Source organism: Ambystoma mexicanum, chromosome 7p, assembly GCF_040938575.1.
Source record: "Ambystoma mexicanum isolate Mex_15411 chromosome 7p, UKY_AmexF1_1, whole genome shotgun sequence".
Taxonomy (NCBI): Eukaryota; Metazoa; Chordata; class Amphibia; order Caudata; family Ambystomatidae; genus Ambystoma; species Ambystoma mexicanum.
This window is the reverse complement of record NC_090939.1, coordinates 318,083,583-318,106,171: the sequence shown is the minus strand read 5'-3', so window position 1 is coordinate 318,106,171 and position 22,589 is coordinate 318,083,583.

Here is a 22,589-nt window from a genome sequence, read left to right as displayed (position 1 = left end):
CCATTTTTAACAGGCCTTCAGTACAGGGTCATGCATACTGTTTATAAATGAAGTGGCTGACTAGTGCACCAGTACCACATTTATATCTGTAATTAAGCAACTAATTCTCAGAAGACTGTTTAGAAAGAACAAATGCAGGCCAATGTTTGACGTTACAGCTTGATAAAGGTAGCTTAAAGGGTTCCTAGGAGGATGAAGAGACCACGAATTTGTCCATTTAAGGCTCTTATTTACTGCTATTTAATGTACTTATGCTGGGTGTCATTGGTCCTTGTGTCCTCTAGAGACTTGCTCACTCTACAATCCATAGACTTTATTCATTTTTAATTGTCAAATACTTGGCTCTTGTAAATGTTTTCTTCTTCTTTAATCTTAAAGAAATATGTCTTACGTCCATGACTCATCTGTCTGCCTCCCTTTGTGCCTTGCAGCTATTTCTTTAAAAAAGCCTCCTTGATCCCAAGCCAGCATCGACTACTCTTTGTTTTGCACACAAAGCTGTTCATCCAGCATCTCCTGACCTTCATCCTTGATCTGTGTCTGAGGTAGTTGAGATGAATCTTTGCACGAGCCAGCGTCTATTTTCCAATAATGGCCGTCCTTGCCACGTTATATATTCCTCTATAGCAAGCTTCTATATATCCTTTCTACCTTGCATTACTGCATATTTACACTTATTGGTCAGAAAGTTACTTTGTCTTCTTTTGGATTCATGATTACTTTATCATTTCGTATATGTTTTTCCTGTCACTTCAGTTACATTCGCACTCTTCAGTATTTTCATATTGTTTCAGTATAGCTTTGTATATCTTGTTTATGACATCTCTCTGCCCAAGTCAGGTTTCACTCAGCGCTCCATGATGTCCAATAGTACGTGCTGACATCCTTCCATTCAGCATCCTTCCACACTTTCAGTGCAAGGGTACATTCAGTGCCACTGTCTGAGTGCATATCGTCTCTCATACACTCGATGCAGTATAGGAACAACACATGGGGTCCCGTACAGAGCCCCTCTCCTACTATTCCAGTATGTCGGTGGTGAGGGGGCAGGAGTTAGGGATAATGTGTCCAACTGCTACCCTACAGAAATATGTATGATGCTACATGAATGCTGATGCATGTGTGAATTTGAGAGTTAATAAAGAAGAATGCCGTATGAATGCTTATGTGTCTGTGTGAATGGAGAGTGAAAGAAGAATGAATGATGCCGGATGAATGCTGATGTGTGTGTGTGAATGTGAGAGTGGATGAATAATAAATGATGTCATACAAATGCTGATGCATGTGTGTGAATGTGAGACTGAATGAAGAATGAATGCCATATGAATGACAATTGATGAATGTGGATGAGTGTGTCCAGCTGGACAGCAGGCCTCTTGTTGGTATGAGAATGAAGGTAGGACGTTTTTTGACAAGATGAATATGTGTCCAAACTGGACACACCAATATTGTGTGTCCAGCTGCGACAAACATTCATAGTGCCATGGCATGTTTTTACTGGCCAACAACGGGAAAACAGCCTATTGAGAGTTCCTATTGGTGCTGGTCCACATTGGTGGGTGCAGTCGGAACATGCTTCTTTAATATGCCATGGATTTTTGTACTGGGTGAAGGCAGCATAATGGTGGTTATTGTGTGATACTGCCCTGCATTGGTGGGTCCAGTCTGGGCATACAGCTTTGTGGTGGGATGGCTTTTTTGCTGGGCATCACGGGTGAAGACAGCATGATTAGTGCTCCTACATGGTACTGGCCCACACTGGTCCACATTGGTGGGCCCATTCTGTACATATTTGCATGCGGTGGCATTGAATTTGGTGCTGGAAAATCCAACAGGAGTACGATTTACATGGTTATTCTGGCCTATATTGATGCAGCGTCCATGGACATGTATGGCAACAGACAACATGAAAATGGTTTCTATACCACCATATATTGTGGCAAAAGCATTATGAAAATGTGCCGAAACATTGCTGCTGCGCTATGTTGATGACTTGCATCGATTGGATCTTTTCATGTGTTACCCAGCAAAACCCATTGCAAACTGTGGATTTTTACCCAATTTGTCACTGAAAGCGCACTCAACATGCACGATTTTAACCGAATATTCTAAAAGATTTCTCAAGGGGAAAACGGCTCTGAGTCAGCCCAGCGTGGTTTGCGCTCTCTCACTACGCTCGGTCACTCCTGCATATTTGGGGGAAACATTTACACCCCTCCAATTACAAAACTGTGCAAGCCGCCACTTGTACCTAGTATTGAGCTTGCAAGAAAACCTGAAATAAATGTCACATACTAGCAGCATGAGAACGTGTATGTTCTCTACTGCATTACATACTGACCCATAAAACCAAACAACCTCATGATCGTGTTATGCTGGCTGGGAAACACTACAGTGATTTTGTGCAGACAATTTTTTTGATGGCATGAGCCTTTGCAATTTATGTTTCAGTACATTGCCCATAAGTGATTGCAAAAGCTAGAGCAGACACAGTGTGGTCAGAGTGTGGCTTTGAACTGTGCTCAAGGCCTGCACTTGTGGACTTAAGCAATGTTCAAAGCCACCGTTCTCTTTAATTTTGGGTGGCCTAAAACAGTTTATCTTCCTCCAAATTATACCCTTTTTTTCCTTGACAGTTGTTACAAACATGTCACTTTGGTTCAGTTCCCTGATCCAGTTGCATTCAATGCAAAGTTCAAGTGCTGATTTTTCGGCAACTTTACACATGCTGAAGATCAAACGCCTTTCCAGGTGCTTACATAGTTTTGTGCATTTCTAATCCTTTAAGGCTTTCAATCTTCAGGGCAGAGTTGTACAAACAGTGAGGTTTTGTCTGTAGTTTGAAAATAATTAGTTCCATTTGAAAAAAACAATTATGGAATTACTTCTTGAGTCCTTTAGTGGCAGATGGGGCCCTTCGAGATAAAACACTGGATCCCATGAAGTGGAGGTGCTAATCTGCAAGTTCAAGTGTGCGTCTGGGGCTCTTTGAACTTTCAAACGAACACCTCCGTGGCTGCACGCCTGCACAATATGCGTGTTAGCATGGGGCGCGTTTGATGGGACTTACTGCAAGAGCAGGGAGGTGGGTTAAAATAGGCGGGTTATGGAAACAAGGCCATGCAAGGAACAACATGGCCCTCAGAGTAGACATTGATCCTTCCTAAAATGCCCCACTATGGTAGAAATGTTTTAAGTCATCAAACTTTATGAAAACGTAAAATGATTGTAATAATATCACGCTCTCTATAGTGCTCCTTGCCGGATTCCCCCTTTTTAAATGTTGCATTGGTAGCTGTTAATATTATCCAATTTTATAGTACACAGTTTATTGACTTTGCAAGTATGAAGGGCTAAGTTCCTAGTGTTGGCATTCAAACTGGTGAAGCACAGGATTGCCCTATGTCACAGGCGAACGCTTAACACGATAGCTATTCAACATTTTCTCTCAAATCTCATTTGCAAAGATATGATATAATGATATGATAGGTTATTTGTAATGCGCTTAATACCCAGAGGTTTCTAAGCGCGGACCTAGGGATCGAACCTGTGTCGCTTAGTGTCGTCTTGCTTCCAAGGTGAGCACGCAGCCATCCTCCAGAGATTTAAGTCATTAATGAAGAGTTGAAATATGGTATATATTTTTAAAGCAACACAAAAAAAGACCAATCCTGCAGAGAGGATACGTTTACAAGGCTGACAGATGTTAGTTTCTGATAGCTTTCAAGATCAGCTAGGTCCCTCCCTCAGGCAGCTATGATAGGTGATGTGAATGAGTATGCCACGCAAAGGCCTGAGTGACTATGCATTTAATTAACTTTGTGCAAGGGAAGGGGCATAAAGGAGTGAGTAAATTGCATAGTGAGGCATGCTGAAACAGTTCTACACATCTCTTATGTGTGATGATTTGACAAGAGGCAAATGCATGAAATAAGTAAGTGACGGACATCGGAGGACATCAACATGAATACTACTAGTCTGCCACTAAGGGTTGTTACACACCTTTCCACCTGTAATGGAAAATGCTAGTCAGTCTGATGATTGTATCCAATTCTTTAGCAAATCCATTACCACCTGTTCCAGCCTGTGGAACGTGTGATTATTGCTGTTACCACCCGGGGTTGCCAATCCGGGATGCTAAGGGCAAAGTATTTTGTTTGTATGAACCAGCATCTTGTTCATTCTAGCAAAAAACTCACTAAAGATGGACACCGTAGATCAAGAAGACAGTGCTCCATACAGAACCCCTCTTCCATTTTCATGGAGGTCAGCGGGGACAATGGTAGGAGGCAACAGCACAGCGATGGGTGTCACTGCCTTAGTAATCAGGTAAGTGGGGATGGGGGGATAAAAAATAAGACGGGAAAGATGGGTGGGGGAAGAAGGAAGGGCAGGGCAAGCAACCATCAGGTTGCTTGAAACGCAGGCTTGGATCGGTAGATTCAGTCCATAATCCTACCAACCTGATTGGTTCTTCCCCCCGCCGTGGGTGCTAATAGAGTATATGTTGTTTGCTGCAGGCCACTGGAATATACAACCCAAAAGCTTAATCTGTACAGTAGTTCTATCAGTATGCAGAGTACACTCAGATTGATGTCTATTTTTATGACACTGTTGTTGCTAAACCCTCCTCTGTCTCTATCTCCCCAACACCAGTGCTTAATTTGTAAGAAAATAAGTGCCAGGGCCCAAAATATTTTCTAGCATGCTTGTGACATTATGGGCGGGCAGTTCCCCACCATTGCTGCCACTACCCACAGCTGCTCCCCACAGTGTCGACACATTTGGGGTTAAACTACAGCTTGCACCTTCTCATTGAGGTTGATATATGCTCTGCCTATCATTACTTCGTAGTCAATCTGAGTCCGAGACAATAAGTGCCAGGGCTCCAAAATTAGTGCTGTGGCTGAGCCAAGGCAAACACCCCCACACATCAAGCACTGCCCTACACCTGCTCCCATGACGATAGAGTGAAAAGTACAGGATTTAATTGAAAGATGCATACAAGTTGCAAATCTTGTTTTTAGGAAATAGTTAGCTGATCCTATGTTAACATTCAAGATGGTGAGAGATTGATTTACTGGACTGGGACAAACGATCAAAGGAATACACGAGATAGAAGCACATTGTAATCCCTTTCTTAAGAAACAACAGGTGAGATGGGATCAGCTCCTGTAGGGCTTAATGGTATAATTGAAAACTCAAAAGGGATAGCAGAACTCCAAAGATTCAGGATGGATAACTGAATGTTTTGTGGCAAATTAACCAGAAGAGAGTGCTCACCCCATATATTACCCTACGGGACTAGCTTCTGAAATAACATACAACTGTGACCAAAACTTTTAGGATGGATTATGCTTGTAATGGGTCCAGACCTATCTGCAAGGACAACACGTCCTTAGTAGAATTCCCTAAACAAATACTATGGATGGCACCCTGCTTTCTTATTGACACTTGTATTTGTAAATAGCCCTGCATGCTTCTTGGTAATTGGGTTCCCAGAGATATAGTGCCCTCCGCGCTAGGTGCACATGTGGTTGGCCCTCTCTGCTAATTGAAAGTGTTATCCCTAGGTTTTTCCTAAAGAAAACAAAGAATGGGATGAGAAGGAAAGAGCAGATATTGGAAGGTTTATAAGTTCGGCACTGTTCCACCGAAATGCATGCTGTTTTGCAATAAAAATAAAGACCCACTGTTGAATGTGGTTGTAATGTCTGGTGCCGTGTCAAATAGAGGAGGCAAAGTTATAGGGGGTTATCAAACCTTTTGAATGGCTTATAACTTTGGGGTCATTTATCGAATCCACACAAATGTTTTCAAAACCTTTACAGATTCAACTTTGAATGTTTGTGCAAAGTATAAATGGATTTTGTCAAGAGGGGACAACATTGTAGAGGGGTCCCAAAAGGTTCCAAAATTGGGAAAGGCTTGAATGGGAAAGAATATTATGCTCGCTGCTACAGCCTGAAGTGCTGGACACATGTTTCAGCGTTGTTGGGCCTCATCAGTGAGGTGGAGCTGTGCCTCTCTGAGAACAGTGAGCAAGGGGTCCACGTCTGGATGACCTTAGGAAACTTAGAGTGACTAAACGTAAGTCCCTTAAACAATAAAAAGAAAATAGTCATAGGCACCCCTCTGCGAGAATGAACACGGCTAAATGACCTGTTCTTTGGGAAGGTACCCCCTCGAGAGTCTGCAGCCACACTTTAGCTCATTGTACCTTTCAAAGAAGGGAAATAACCATTTGCATATCTATTTTTGTCCCGCCCACATGGACAGTCCAGCACCAAAATGCTTTGGCAATTCTCTTCTGAACAAGAGTCCCAACAGCAATCCCAGACACATGTTTCAGCCTTGTTGGGCCTCATCCGTGAGGTGGAGCTGTGCCTCTCTGAACACAGTGAGCAATGTTAAACTTGGAATCAACAGCTAATACAGGAATTACTACAGACATGTGTTAGTACAAAATATATATTTAGAGAGCATCAATTCATACAAATCTGAGGCACATTCAGGGAAACTCTAGAAAGGAGGAAACAAACAACTACTGTTGTGGAAATGGTAGTCTCCACTTATGGAACCCTGAGAGCCTTCATTTGTGTTTCACATATATGTCACTTGATTTTACTCTGTATTTTTCATTCTTCCAATGTATTGCACAACTTTTAATTTTCCAAAATCTATTGTACATCTTGCACTGTAGCCAACTGCACTGTATGTGATTGTACATTGTGGGGGTTGTGGAACTCAAGCTATTCTCCTGAGTAGACATCAAAGGCCTAGTCAACCCACACTGTTTTTTCCCAGTCCTGGCAAGCAGCTGTCAGTTTTCCTCTCCCCAGTAACAGCATCTGTCGCCCCTGCCTGTGTCTGTGTTTGCCCACCTGTCCCAAGGTGTGGGCAGGGTCTAGAGGGGAAAAACAATTGCTGTGCAGAGAGCCCTTGTCCCTGCATGTTATTGCCCTACACCCTGTGATTTCCACCCACACTCTCCTTGGACCCTGGGAAGAGATGTGTTCAACATGGGGGTGGGTATGGGCAGGCTCTAGTGGGGAAAAGTGACAGCCTTATAAGCATGTGGAGAAGAGGCTCCGGGGCTCTCTTTTTGGTTGATGGTGGTGGTGTGCTGACTATGTGGGTTGGGGGCATAGCATCTGAGGCCCTTTGAGCAGGTACCCTTATTTATCTGCCTGCTCATCTCTATTCTCCCCCTTTTCTCCTCATTCTCTCCAATCTGCTCAATTTTCACACCAGTAGGCCTCCCAACCTCTCTGCCCCTGCTTCTCTCTCTCTCTCCTTCTCTCTCACCTCTCTCTCCTCCTCTATCCTTCACTCTCCATCCCTTTCTTTCTCTCTTTATCCCTCTACTTCTCTTTCCTTCTCTCCCTGTCCCTCTTTGTCTCTCTCTTCCCCCCTCTTTCTTCCTCATTCTCTTTCTTGCTCTTCCTCTCTCTCCTTCTTTCTCTCTCCTTCTTTCTCTCTGCCCCCTTCTCTCAGCCCTCACCCTTTCTACCAGTTGCATTATTTCCCCTCTCCCACTATCTCACCACCAGATATTTTTCTCCTCATCCCCACTCTCTCTTTCGGTGCTCCTCAACTGCCCATTCTTTCTTCTCTCTCCCTTCTCTCCAGTCTCCCTCACCCTCTCCCTTCCTTACCAGCAGCGTTCTCACTCAAACATTTCCCTCTCTTACCCTTCCCTTCCTCAACTGGTGTCCCCTCTCCCCCACTGAATCCAAGGGTACTCCCCAGGACCCCATGAAAGTGGGTGTGCCTAGACTGTAGGCCTGCCATTGATGCTTTGCCTTGTACCCACAGCCCAGTGCAGACAATCATCTGTGTCCAGTGTGCCTAACGTACTCGGCCAGCAATAAGCCTACTTCTCTACCTGTAATAAATCATTCATTGGGGTTCCCACATTTCAGTGTAGCTTGCCTGTAATTGCCAAACAGGGGACATAGTCTGTCTGAACACACAACTCACCCTCACCCGATCTGTTAATCCCCACCCCAAAACTGTGGCTCTACCTGGGATCTCTCACGCAGCTTTCCCCCATTTTGTCCTGACTCCCAAGTCCACACTATGACCAGAAAATGACTCTAAACCTAGAGCTCATCATCGTGTATGAAAATGGTGTTGTCTGTATGGGGTCTACTTATTGTTCCATGTACGTTCACCATGAACTAAAGGCAAACCCTAAGGAAAACAACTTAACAACATAGCACAATATTCGGGTCAACATATACAGAACCTTTAGAATGTGTGCATCATGTTTTCAATGGAGTTTATGACCTGTTCAAGCCCTCTGCTTACATTTCTCACTGTTACTGAACAGAAACAACCACCAGGGATATGTAATGTCATCAGTGATGTCATTGATTTTGCAATTTGTAATGCCATTTTTCTATGCCCTTGGTGTTAGTCTTAGCAATGCACGTTGGTGGCGCGAGTTATGGTTGCAGAGTTTACCATAACTGCTGAATTTCTTTGGTTTTTCGATTTTACCTTGCAACCATAATATCCCTTTAACAAAGTTCTTTCAGTGTATATAAGACTAAAGTAAGTTGTCCAGGAGCAGGTTGTGAGAGGAACAGGAGCCGATTCTGCATGCTAGCCCCACAGTCAAAGGACAACATCCAAATACGGTAACATTGTCCATCCTGAAGAGGCTCCTGCACCTGGAAGGACACTGAAAACTCTTTCCCAGGGGTGGTAACGATGTGGAACTGCAAATGACAGCATGAGTGCCAGGTATTACATCAATATTGTTCGGAGGGTGTCTTGTCTAATAATATTTCCACTTGTCAAAGATTATGCACATAATGTCCAGTCAGGTGTAAACAGTCCTGTCTACCAAAATACTTAATGTTCCTTGAAATTCAGCCGTGCAGCTTTTACAGTCCTCGAAAGGTTTCACCAAGATTCGAGTTGGAAATGACATGGACATAACAAGTGGTACTAACTGCTCATAAAATGGCAACAACTGCAAAAAGGTTCATAACGCTGCTGTTCCACTTAAATTTAAATAAAAAACTTGAAAGGGTCAGAAATTACCCTGTCATATCATGCATTGCAAATCCCTCAATGAATAGGCTTTAGAATGAGCAGAAATGCCCCCTGAAATTCATACATGAGAAAGGGGGGTGAGAAAGGGAACCTGAATGTGCATATCTCTGATGAGCACATTCAAATGTACTTTTTTAAAAAGGTGCTAGCACATCTCATCATTGGTGCCAAAAAAAGTATTTGGCTCAAAGAGTAGAAATGTAAAGAGGAAACAATTTGCATGCATAGACCTCCTGCATGGTGGCGGTATGCTGCGGTGTGGGAGTATTGGGGTACAGTATATAAGGTGCGAACAGCTGAGTTTAGTGCTTTAGTGAGTGTAGTGAATGAGTAATAAATGAGTGCTGGGTGTGGTACAGACAGTTTTTAATGATGAATAGAAGGCTACAGTGGCAGCGCCAAATTGAGTTTACGTTCTCTGTCATAGAAGACCCCAAGATTTTGAGCCTTAGGTGATAACATGTGGAGGTGAGGAGAAAAAAAGAGAAACTGTGGTTGGACTTGGATGGTGGGAGGAAGATGACTTTGGGGGAGTTTAGCATCGAGCAGCATAGAGCAATTCAGCAATGGATGACAGAAAAGTAGTTAGTGATGTGTTCAGAGATGTCAGGAGAGAACAAGATCTAGGTATATTTGGTGGTCGGAAAGAGTTCTCTTTTGACAACTTTCCCTCCATAGTTCTATGGACCACCCGCAAAAGGGGTTGCTTTTGTTTTTGAACCTGTCCTGACATTGAACAGGGAAGTGAAGCCTTCAGCATCAATCCCATGCCATTTTTGTCACTTTTATGGGGAAACTGATCAGTCCTTCAGACTATCAGAGTTGGGCGACTTATGTTTCCCTTTTGTCTTTTACTTTTTGTAACGTTTTAGCATTGCACGCAGCATCTTACAATGCAGTGCAATGGGGATACGTTTGTATCACCATAGTCTTTTAAACCCGGGTGTTTGATCACTTGTATATGTGCATAAAGGCAACTGGTGGGAGAAAATATATTCTTACCATTTTTGTTATTTCTGGTGAGCACATTTGTGTTTAACGCATATGGCTACAAAACGTGGCAAGTGCCCTAAAATGGCCAAGTCACAAGGGTTTTGCTTGTTCTTTGGCCAAATTGTTGGTTTGCCTTCTTCCTGCCTTGCCAGGTTAGGAAATCCCACATTAGGTCATGTACCTGTCCAAAAAGCTGCTTCTTTCACAGTCCAGTAATGCCTTTGTGTGTGTGTGGGGCTCAGGAAGGGTAATGGACTGTCTGGTCCCACTCCACATCCATGGTGCCTGAAATTCTGGGTGTGCGGCATGAGTGAAACCAACAGTGGTCCCTGATTAGACAACTGCTGTCTTTTTGAATGGTGCAGATCTTTACCATTGGTGGGCCTGGACTAGTATCCAGGCTGGATTTTGGACAAAAAGGGGACTCCCGGAGCCATCCTTTTATATCGGCGTTGGAGCCAAGAATCCTGTGTAGAAGACCAGCCAACTGAAGATCTGAAGAACACTCCTGAAGAGTCCCAACATCCCTTCCAGCATTTGGCCCAGTAAAACCGGGTTGGACTACCTGATCTCCAAAAGCCCTGCACATTGTTTCAACCCCTGGACTGGTGGGACAAACACGACTCAATGTACTCTTGAGGATCCAGATGTCCTGAGCCTTCTGAAGTGTCCCGAGATCACACAGTCGACTGACCAGCTCTCCAGTGGGCTATCCCACCAGAATAGTCATCATTCTACTGATGCAGCCAGAACTTCTGGGGTTGCCAGGTTGTGGTGTAATTCACCTTCCTGGCGAATTACAGCCTCCAAGCTTAAAAGGATCATGCTTTGGAAAGTCTTCTTCAACCACAAATGGAAGGATGTCTGCCGTAATCTGTTTGCAGTGGCTGTCACTGGAACTCCCCTTCCCCCACCCTATGAAGTGTCCTGAAGAGGTCTGCATATGTGCTTTCTGCCTTCCTCCATCGCTAAGGGTTGCAGTCTGTTCCTGCAATCCCCAGTCAAACCATCCTATCCTTTGGGAAAATCGTAAACACAAAGCATTTGTCTCCCCCTGTCCTCCATAGGATAACATTCAGAACAAGTTTCTTTTTATCCTTCTATTCTATTCCACTGCTTTTTGGTCATCACACCTGAGCAATAATACCTGAAAGATAAGAATGGATTTTTACTTACCAGTAACTTTGTTGCATCCCTTCTCTTGAACAATCACAAACACAATTACTTTACTTGCATCAGATACATTCCGGGGGGAATCATTGTGACTTTTGTGTACAAGGCCCCACTCTTCATAGGGAATTGACTTCCAAAGCTAGGACATATGTGTTGTGACTTGGTTCCATCTTACTGCATCACCTACTTGCCTTCTTTTATTGATTTGAGTCATTGAAAGTATTTTAAGAACCTCTGGTGACTGTATATATATATATATTATTGAGTGTTATGCGACATTATCACCTGCTTGTTTCATTGTTTAATGTGTGTTTGGGCCTGGAATAAATATATAATTTGTGTACATTCCTGTCTAAATTGAATTATTGTGTGCTTCACTGTGTGGACTCATTGTGGACCGACTTATACTCTCCTGAGAATAGCCTTGACTGCTCTCCATTGCTACCTTGTTTGGGTTTTGGCTAACATTGCAGAGTTACCCTGTTCAGTATAACTAGGATGGCCTCCTAAAATATGTCCACCAAGCCAGATTCTAGAAATCCATCTTAACAATTGGCAAAGAAGTGGTAGTAGAAGCCAACGTATGATGTGTGACTATCCACGGAGGAGGTGTAAAGGCTGAAGAGGAGTTGGCCCAGGGAGGAACCTTGAGGGACATGCAGTGGAAGGGGTTAGGCGGGGAAGTTTTAGACTTTCAGGATATGGAGAAGGAGTGACCAGAGAGATAGGAGGCCACTCAGGTGACTATGGAGACCTCAAAGCCTGCTAAGAATTGAGTTTGGAAGAGGACGGAAATTATCCTACATCAAAAGTGACATAAATATCATCCACAAGGAGGATGGAGGTGAGATGGGGTGATGAGTAGTGGTAAGAAAGTTGGATATGTGGGTGATTGACATTTCAGTGGAGTGATTTCTAAGAAATCAAGATTGGACAGGGCCATACAGTGAGTTGCCCTCTAGGTAATTTACTACACTGTTGAGGATTTGAGAGTGATGGGGCAAAGGAGTGATGTAACGGTAAATAGAGGCATTATTAGGGTGTAGGGCAGCTACCCACACAATAAAAAACGATCCTCAGAGGAAAAAGGCTTGTTGCACCACTTGCAAAGATAACAAGGTTTATTTTGCATACAAACGGAAGAAAGTGCTTGAGGGTAGTGTAGAACCCAACTGCCATGGAGATGTCTGGGTTAGTTCAAAGCAAACACTGCATTTTAAGAGACAATGTTGTCACTTGTGATTCAAGCAGCATGCAGTATTTATGCCCCACCCTCATTGGTTACCTTCCATATCCATACTACCAGTCCTCTATAGTACCATAACTGATTGCCCATACCCAATTTCTTCCCATCCCCTGCACATGGTCTGTCGCCACGCCACCTTGAATTCTCTGTACATGATTGGCAGCATTTGAGTATGTTACCCTCCCCACTGGCCGAATCATGTGATGTGTACCTGGAAATTGACATGAGCTCAGTGGAGACCTTCAAGATCATATTAGCCTTCTAGAAGGAAGAAGCGCTTGTCATGATCCCAGACACAGAGGTGCCCCCACCATGCCTCCCTGTCGCAAGACTGGATTTATTGGCATCACCCCTTGCACCTCGTTATATAAATAACAGGACATTGTGAGGGATTTAGTTGTTCTGATGTTCAGGCATTTGGCAGTTAAATAGGATGACCATTATCCTGGGTGGAACTAATGCCCTTAATCTAGGTTTGGATGTTTTGACCTCTGCCCGGCTCCCAGTGGTTCATCCATCGGGGAAGGGGACAGACCTACCCGTGCTCGGCCATTCCAATTGCTTTCTGGTTCCGCAGGCCTGCAACATGATACACTTATATTTTATCTACCAGCCCTTGAGGCCCTCATTTTTAGCTCCCTTTGTCATGGGTATCAGGCAGGTAGCTGGGTGGAGGCTTGGCAGGCCTGTCATAGGAACACAAAGAACCCATAACAAATCCCTCCCTTCATTCCTTTCTAGTGTTTGTGGTAACTTCCTGGTTACCACTTCCTGTTGCCAAACAGGAAGTACATGATAACTCATGAGCTCTCTAGTGTTTGGGTGTGGCTGGCCATATAAGCCACACCCAATATTCTTCCAGTGCTTTGTGTTACTTACCGTGAGCTGTATCAGCAACACACTTGCCGTGCTCTGGATCAGCCAGCATCTGCTTACCTGTTCCGGATCATCCTGTTTCCACTTACCTGCTCCAGATCATCCTGCTTCTGCTTACCTCCCCCGGATCATCCTCCTTCTGCATACCCGCTCTGGATCATTCAGCTTTAGCTTACCTGGTTCTTACTCCACACGGCAGCTATCTCCAGTGAAGAGGGGACTTCTACACCGGCACCTGTAAGAACAAAGAAGAACAGCGTTAACATGTGCACATCAGTAACGCTGCTCGTACTCACCGAATCTTCCTGTGACGCTGGAATCCAGGTTAGTTGCACGAGCGCACAAACCCCTGTAAGAAAGAAGAGATATTATTCATTGCGCTAGCTCCAATAAAGCAGACACTTATTTCACTGCGCTCTCTCTCTCTACGTGGTGCATACTTACCAAAAGCCTCTGTGCAAACTTAACTAACCACCAAGTCTCCGGTAGCGCTGAACCCAAACTTGAGGCGCTAATACCACATAATTTCACCTGCAAGGGAAAGGGAGAGACATTACCAGGCGCTCTCGAATTGAAGGCGCTGCGCAAACCTACCAGCAGCTAGCTTCTACATGCAGCGCTACTCACCCACAAAAATACCGGCAAACAAAGACAATACAGACAATTTTGGACACTCAACATTCTCTGCGCAACGTTCACTTGTGGGAAGGACTTTCTAGCCAGTGAAGAAACTGCCGCCTTGAACTCTCTGCCTCGCTGTGAAGGCATAAAACAGCGTTTGGCATCTGAACTCAGCCTACATCACATGAGTGAATCGCACCGCTGCAAATGCAGTATGGAGTGCACACCCTAATAAAGATCAAGGTATACCTCCGGGTGAAACAGGGGAAGTGAAGACTCGGGGTCAAGGGAGGCTCGTCCATCGCTCCTGCAGAGACACAGGTGAGTGTGACAGAACATGAAGCCATCCTCAATACCTCTGCCTGAGCAATGAAAACCTCCAAGGTAGATCAGCTTTCCCTATTGTTAGGTGAACTACGGGCCGAGGTGCATGCATTCCGCTCAGAAACAAATGCCTTAAGGCACAAACTGGTAGTCAACAGGGACAAAACAGATGATTTGGCAAGAGAGCTCCTACAGACCCAAGCTGGTCTAGCACCCCTACCAGGTGGAGTACCACAAGGGCAGCCTACCGTGGCACCTGTAGCCACACCCATTCAGGTATTGCTTCCAGGCAACATCCCTTTAGCACCCCCGGAACGCTTCTCTTGGGATCCCAAGAAATTTGGAGCGTTCATGAATCAATACCAGCTACATTTCATATGCAAACCAGACACCTTTCTGAACGACCAAGCTAAAGTAGCTTTTGTCCTCTCCTATTTAGGAGGGCACGCAGCAGACTGGTCTGTCCTTTTAGTGCTTAGGAACGACCCTTTACTGAGAAATTACCCAGGTTTTCAGCGTGAACTGGAAAAACTATTTGCCCATCGGACTCGAGGTCAGGCACTGGATGATGAGCTACTCTCTCTGTGACAGGGTGGTCAGGATCTAATCTCATATGTCGCCACATTCAATCGCTTAATAGTCGAATCAGGTTGGCCAGAAGAGAAATGAATAACGTTATTTTATCGATGACTGAGAGGAGAATTAAAAGATGTCTTGGCGCAAGTAGTTAATCCTCCCTAAAATTGCAGTGAATATATGGACCTAACTATGCAACTAGACTACCGGTTACAGGATCACAAGGCTGACCGAACCAGATCAGAGCATAGATCAGTGTATGTCCAACCAAAGGAATCGTCCCATCGACAGGCCTCAAAAATACACTCAGAACCCATGCAATTGGGTGTTATCAGGGGACCACTCACCAAGGCGGAGAGAGAACGGAGGCGTCAGGAAAAACTTTGCTTATATTGAGGCCAATCTGGTCACTTCCTCCGGAACTGCATGATTAAAACCCCACGGAAGACAATGGGGGTACTAGATAACATAGGGGATGACACAGGTGCGGTAGTGGAAAACTCCAACGCCCGGCACTCAGATCTCACATTTCAGTATTCCTGTGGTTTTGGTAGACCCTTCACAGCCCACCCGAATGCATGCCCTCAAGGCTTTCATAGACAGTGGGGCTATTGGGAACTATCTGGACATAAACACTGCAAAGACCTTGGGATTAGCATTCCACCGTAAGGACACCGCAGAAAGCGTGACAGCTGTGGATGGCACACAACTCCTTTCGGGACCAATAACACAGTGTACTTCCACCATCACCTTAATCTGCCAAGATGGCCACAGAGAAAGTATTAGATTCAACCTTATCGCTGCACCCCAATTCCAGCTGATTATTGGGATACCGTGGCAGAAGATGCACAACCCAAAGATTGATTGACAAGCTCAAACCTTATTCTTTTCCATGGAATGTGCCTCTTGTTACAACATCAAAGGGATCAAAGGAAGCCCATTGTTAGCTTCACAGGAAAAGATAGCAGGTTTAGGCTTGGTGGGCACTTTACCAGAGGAATACGAGGAGTTCCAGGATGTGTTCGCGAAGGAGCAACCTAATACTCTACCACCACATCGAGTTTATGACTGCCAGATTGACCTGCAACCAGGGGCACAAGTACCGTACAGCTGCATTTATGCATTAACCGAGGAAGAAAACACTCATCTACAGACCTACTTGGATCAATGCCTGGCCAATGGCTTCATTAGACCATCTAAGTCACCAGCCGTCACCCCACTCTTCTTCGTACCAAAGAAAGAGGGGGACCTAAGAATGTGTATTGATTACCGGGCCCTAAATCAAGTCACCATAAAAAATAAGTACCCGTTACCTCTGATACCAGTACTCATAGACCAGGTGAGACAAGTGAAGATTTTCACCAAGCTAGACCTAAGCGGTGCATATCACCTGATACACATGAAGAAAGGGGACGAGTGGAAGACTGTGTTCCGTACTCGTTATGGCTTTTATGAATACCAGGTCATGCCCTTTGGGCTTTGCAATGCCCCGGCTGCGTTCCAGCATTTTATGAATGATGTGTTACAGGAACTCCTCGATGTCTGCAGAGTCGTCTACATCGATGACATTGTGATCTACTCCATCACTCCCCAAGAGCACGTAACCCACGTGTGAGCTGTACTCCGCAAACTGCGTGAAAACCAACTGTACGCAAAGCTAGAAAAATGCTCCTTCTAGGTCACTGAGGTAGAGTTTCTGGGCTATGTACTGACACCGCAGGGGATCAAGATGGACAGTAGAAAAGTGGAGGCAATCCTCACTTGGTCCTCACCCACGTCTGTAAAGGGAGTACAGAGTTTCCTAGGGTTTGCAAACTTTTATCGACGCTTCATACCAGGATTCTCACATATTGTACATCCAATAATACCCTTGCTGCGCAAACACCGAAAGTTCGAATGGACACCAGCGGCGGAAGAAGCTTTCCGAGCTCTCAAGGAAAAAATTCACCTCAGCCCCAAATCTGCAACACCCACAGCCCGATTTACCATACATCGTGGAAACGGATGCTTCAAGCATTGCCATGGGGGCTGTATTGTCTCAACAAAATCCTGAAACCGGATGCCTTCACCCCATTGCCTTTTGGTCAAGGAAATTTTACCCAGCAGAATTAAACTATGCAATTTCTGAGAAAGAACTCCTAGCAATCAAAAGAGCACTGTGTGAATGGCGACATTACTTACTAGGAGCAAAACACACCATCACAATAATAACAGATCATCGGAACTTGCAATACTTACACTCAGCAAAAGCTCAGTCTTCTAGGCAGCTCTGTTGGTCCCTATCCTTAATGGAATACGGCTTTGTAATCACCTACCGCCCCAGAGTTAAGAACAGGAAAGCGGATGCGTTATCCCGCATTGGCACAGGAGAGGGAGTCTACAATGCTCCTAACCCGGTGGAGATCATACCTAGCCATAGAATTCTCGGCCTCTGCATCGCCCATCTCCGTTAAATACTCTGCAGGAAACAATAAAAGAAAATATGTCTGAAGAAGACCTACTGGCTTGAGACACGAAGGGGGATCAGTTCACCATTCAAGGCAATCTACCATACTACCAAAAACACCTCTACGTTCAAACTAAGGATCTGCAACAAGCAATCATATCAGAGTACCACGACTCGCTGTTAGAAGCCCATCCGGGTATAGCCAAAACCATGAAGAAAGTAAGCACATCTTATTGGTGGCCAACTTGGCGAGAAGATATTGTCACCTACATAGGCACCTGTGAGGTGTGTGCAAAATACAAAACATCCAAGCAAAAACCAGCCGGCCTCCTTCAACCAATCACCATACCGCCAGCGCCCTGGCATACAGTATCAATGGACTTCGTCACTGATATACCCCCTAACTCAGGTTATAAAACCAACCTCGTAGTAGTGGACCTCTTCTCCAAAATGGCCCATTTCATAGCTCATTCCCTCAGCTCAGACCCTGGCGCAGGTTTTTCTAGATCGAATCGTCAAGTTACATGGATTCCCTACCATAATTGTTTCTGACAGAGGCAGCCAATTTGTATCTTGTTTTTGGAAAAAATGTTGTGCCCTGGCAAGAGTAGAAGTCCGTCTGTCTTCTAGTCACCATCCTCAAACGGACGGCCAAACCAAGCACACAAACCAGACCCTGGAACTGTATATACACTGTCTATTACACCAAACAAGCCAAAGCTGGACAGAAATTCTATGGATGGCAGAGTAGGCCTACAACAACTCGGCACATTCATCAACCCAAGCAACACCCTTCTTTACTATATATGGTTGAAACCCCAGAATGTCGGTCTACGATCCGCCAGAAAAGATTGAAATGCCCGCAGTAAAGAATCTACATGCCAGCATAATGAAAGTAGCCAGAGAAGCCAGCAGGAACCTACTGCAAGCCAAAGAAACACAGAAAAGAAACGCTGATCACCATCAACGAAAAGCTCCAAATTATCAAGTGGGAGACTCGGACTGGCTGGCAACTAGACATATTGCTTTAAAGGGTCCAAAGAAATTTCAGCCTAGATACATCGGCCCGTATACAATAGAAAAAGTAATTAATCAAGCAGTCATGAGACTGGCGTTATCTCAACATATGCGTATACATCCCGTATTTCAGGTGTCACTATTAAAACCCGCACAGCCAGGAACCCGAACTTCCACACCTCCCGCACCCATACAAGTGGGTGAAGAAGCATCAGAATATGAAGTAAAAAACATATTAGATTCCACACAAGTATGAAAGACCCTGTATTATTTGATCGACTGGAAGGGGTACGGACCCCAGGAAAGATCATGGGAACCCAGCACGCACGTGCATGCCCCCTGATTGGTGCGGAAATTCCATCAGGACCATCCTGAGAAACCAAAGCCCTCATACACACCATTGAGAGGGGTCTTGAGGGGGAAGACTGTCATGGGTATCAGGCAGGTAGTTGAGGCAAGCCGGGTAGAGGCTTGGCAGGCCTGGCATAGGCACACAAAGAACCCATAACAAATCCCTCCCTTCATTCCTTCCTAGTGCTTGTAGTAACTTCCTGGTTACCACTTCCTGTTGCCAAACAGGAAGTGCATGATAACTCATGAGCTCTCTAGTGTTTGGGTGTGGCTGGCTATATGAGCCACACCCAAGATTCTTCCAGTGCTTCGTGTTGTTTACTGTGAGCTGTATCAGCAACACACTTGCCGTGCTCTGGATCAGCCAGCATCTGCTTACCTGCTCCGGATCATCCTGCTTCTGCTTACCTGCTCTGGATCATCCTGATTCTGCTTACCTGCTCCGGATCATCCTACTTCTGCTTACCCGCTTTGGATCATTCAGCTTTAGCTTACCTGGTTCTTACTCCACACGGCAGCTATCTCCAGTCAAGAGGGGACTTCTACACCGGCACCTGTAAGAACAAAGAAGAACAGCGTTAACACGTGCACATCAGTAAGGCTGCTCATACTCACCGAATCTTCCCTGTGACGCTGGAATCCAGGTTAGTTTCACGAGAGCACAAACCCCTGTAAGAAAGAAGAGACATTATTCATTGCGCTCGCTCCGATAAAGCGGACACTTATTTCACTGCGCTCTCTCTCTCTCTACGCGGTGCATACTTACCAAAAGCCTCCGTGCAAACTTACCTAACCTCCAAGTCTCCAGTAGCGCTGAATCCGGACTCGAGGTGCTAATACCACATAATTTCTCCTGCAAGGGAAAGGGAGAGACATTACCAGGCGCGCTCAAATTGAAGGTGCTGCACAAACCTACCAGCAGCTAGTTTCTACACGCAGCGCTACTCACCCTCAAAAATATTGGCAAACAAAGACAATACGGATAATTTTGGATACTCAAAATTCTCTGTGGGAAGGACTTTCTAGCCAGTGAAGAAACTGGCGCCTTGAACTCTCGGCCTCGCTGTGAAGGCATAAAACAGTGTTTGGCATCTGAACTCAGCCTACAGACATTGGCACCAATCACATGAGTGAATCGCTCCCCTGCAAATGTAGGATGGAGTGCACACCCTAGTAAAGATCAAGGTATTCCTCTGAGTGAAACAGGGGAAGTTAAGACTCTGGGTCAAGGGAGGCTCGTCCATCGCTCCTGCAGAGACACAGGTGAGTGTGACACCCTTGCTGGGAAAGGGGATGGGAAAGTGATTTGGTACTAGGTACCATGATGCACTGCTGCTTTTACTGCAGCCTGTGTCAAACTTGGCCTCAATTTTAGTGTGGCAATGCTTCAGTGTTTCCGGCAGCGGGATTTGGGGCACCCTGTTACATTGGTCACTCTTGTTGCTTCATAACTATATTATATTAATGCACACGTGCACACACTGCTTCTAGAACTTATTGAAATGCATGATACAATAAGTCTTTCTGCCACACACTTCCCCTACTTTGCTTATTTTGAGCACCCCTGTCCGCTCTACAGCTGCTCATCTTCATTTATTCAAGTTCTTAATATATTTTCCTCAACCTGAATCATTTGGGAGTGTAGGGGAGATGGACATGCACACCACGATTCCCCCTTTACTTAATCCTACATTATCTAACTCAGCTGCTTCACATGTTCTACAGGTAACTTCCTTAGCCACCCATACCCTACACACATGGTGCAAAAGTTCTCCTGCTTGGGCATATTGTTCTGAGGTACAGGTAAGGTAAATACACTCCACATCACCTGCTAAATCGACACAGTGTTCTATGTAGTTCTCTGGGTCGGGTGGGGGCAAGGTTAGAGTCCCTCGGGGGGTCTATTTCTCTCTCAATTCTCATCATACAAGCTTTCTTTGGGACGTCTGTTTGGGCAAGCCCATCTTTTTTACAAAGATGTGCAATACTCACCACTATCGAGTCTATAATCATCACACTACTTCGGGAGTGTCTTTATGCAGTAATGAAGTATCACTTGGCATTTACAGAACATAATCTGCAGGATCACTACAATGGGGACCAATGTCTTCACCACTGCCATGAGCCATGAAGGTTCCCACAAGAACATTGCATTGAATCAATTTTTCGGCTTCAACTCCTGCTTTGTTTTCCATGCTTGTGCAGGGCCCCAATGATGTGTGACAGGGAGCCATTCTCTTCATCGTTTGGGAGCTGTATGTGCAGAAGGACAATCTTATCTTCTTGCACATGCCCCCTTCCATGGCCATCAGCAAGTCCAACACATATTGATTCTGAAGGGTCATCAACCGGATTGCACACATTTCACTCTTGATCGCATTCAACCCTTGCTCTGTACCATTTACCAGCTAGATCATTTCCCACCTGATGATCTGGAGCCACTTTGCATTGGCTGCAGCCTGGACCGATGGTACCACGAAGGATGTAAAGAGGACCTCTGTCTTGGTGTACAGATGGTATTTGGAAGAGTCTTCAGATAGATAATTTGATCGCCTCTTCTGTCATTGCAAGGAGCACTTCTTCCTTTTAGCTTGTGGGGCTAGGATGGGAATTGTTTCGACTGGGTTACAACAGCGTTTGGTGCTATCGTTAGAGGTGCCTCAGGGACCACAAGGATAGCTGGATGTAATGTTGTCAATTAGCATGTGCCTCTCTATGATGGTGGGAGATGCAAGTATGCCTGCTGGCCGCACACCCATTAAATGTCCATGAGTGCTGCAGTGCCTTTGCTTAGATCAGGAATCTACAGAGTCTTGTTGCATCTACTGTTGGTTCCCATTGAAACACTTCCAAGACCTTAAAAACACAACTGATATTCTTCTGGTGCTTGCACTTTCACTGACGTTTTGTTTGTCTACATCCATGTCAGTTTCACAACATATGTGGCCCATATAGTGAGATAATTCTTGTTGGCATTCTATATTACTTCTTCGTCAAACCCCACCAATCCCCCTGCCGTGCAACTCACTACTGCCTCTTGACATCTGTCTGATAAGAACAGCACAGCGTCCATTTTAATAGTGGCTGTGGTTTGCATTGTGGATCTTTGTTGTTCTTGGCACATTTTGCTTTGTCTCTGTCCATCAGCACAAGTTGCACTCTGTGCCCCTGGAACAAGCTGTGAACCAGGCATAACACTAGATGAACTAAGCAATGGGCATTTAGAGATGGCATTTCTTGGGGCAATAATATTTTGGGTGCTCCCGATGAGTGGGATGAGGAGCAAACATAGCAGCTCCCATTTGCCCTTTGTTTCCACACTGAGCGCTTGTGGCTATGATATGATATGATATGATATGATATGATATGATATGATATGATATGATTGATATGATATGATATGAAATGATATTTTATTTACAGCACGCCCATACACAAGTGTTGAGGCAAGGGAGGGGGAGCAAGGGAGAACAAGACAACAATCTTACTAGGCTCAGTGACATTGAGATTGAGCAAGTGCAGGGGAAGGGGAAGGGGAAAGTGCAAGGGGCATGGGAGGAGTGGAAAGTGCTAAACACAGGATCAAAAGTGCAAGCATGTGGCAAGTGCAAGAGTTATACCACACCTTGCTAAATTCTGGATGGTGCACATCAGTCCTTGTATCCCAATACAACACTTTTTGAATTGGCCATATCCCCTCTCTTCATCCTCCCCCCTTCCCCCTCATTTCCATGTGACTGCATTGATTAACTGTGTTTGTTGTAAATTGATGAGGTTATCCAAAAGGACATTAGTTTGAACTGTACCATCCCCAAAAAGAGCAGTTAAAGTGTTTACACAATCCTCATCACACACACCCTTTATATGCCTTAACCATACAACCTGGCCCAGTTGTAAATG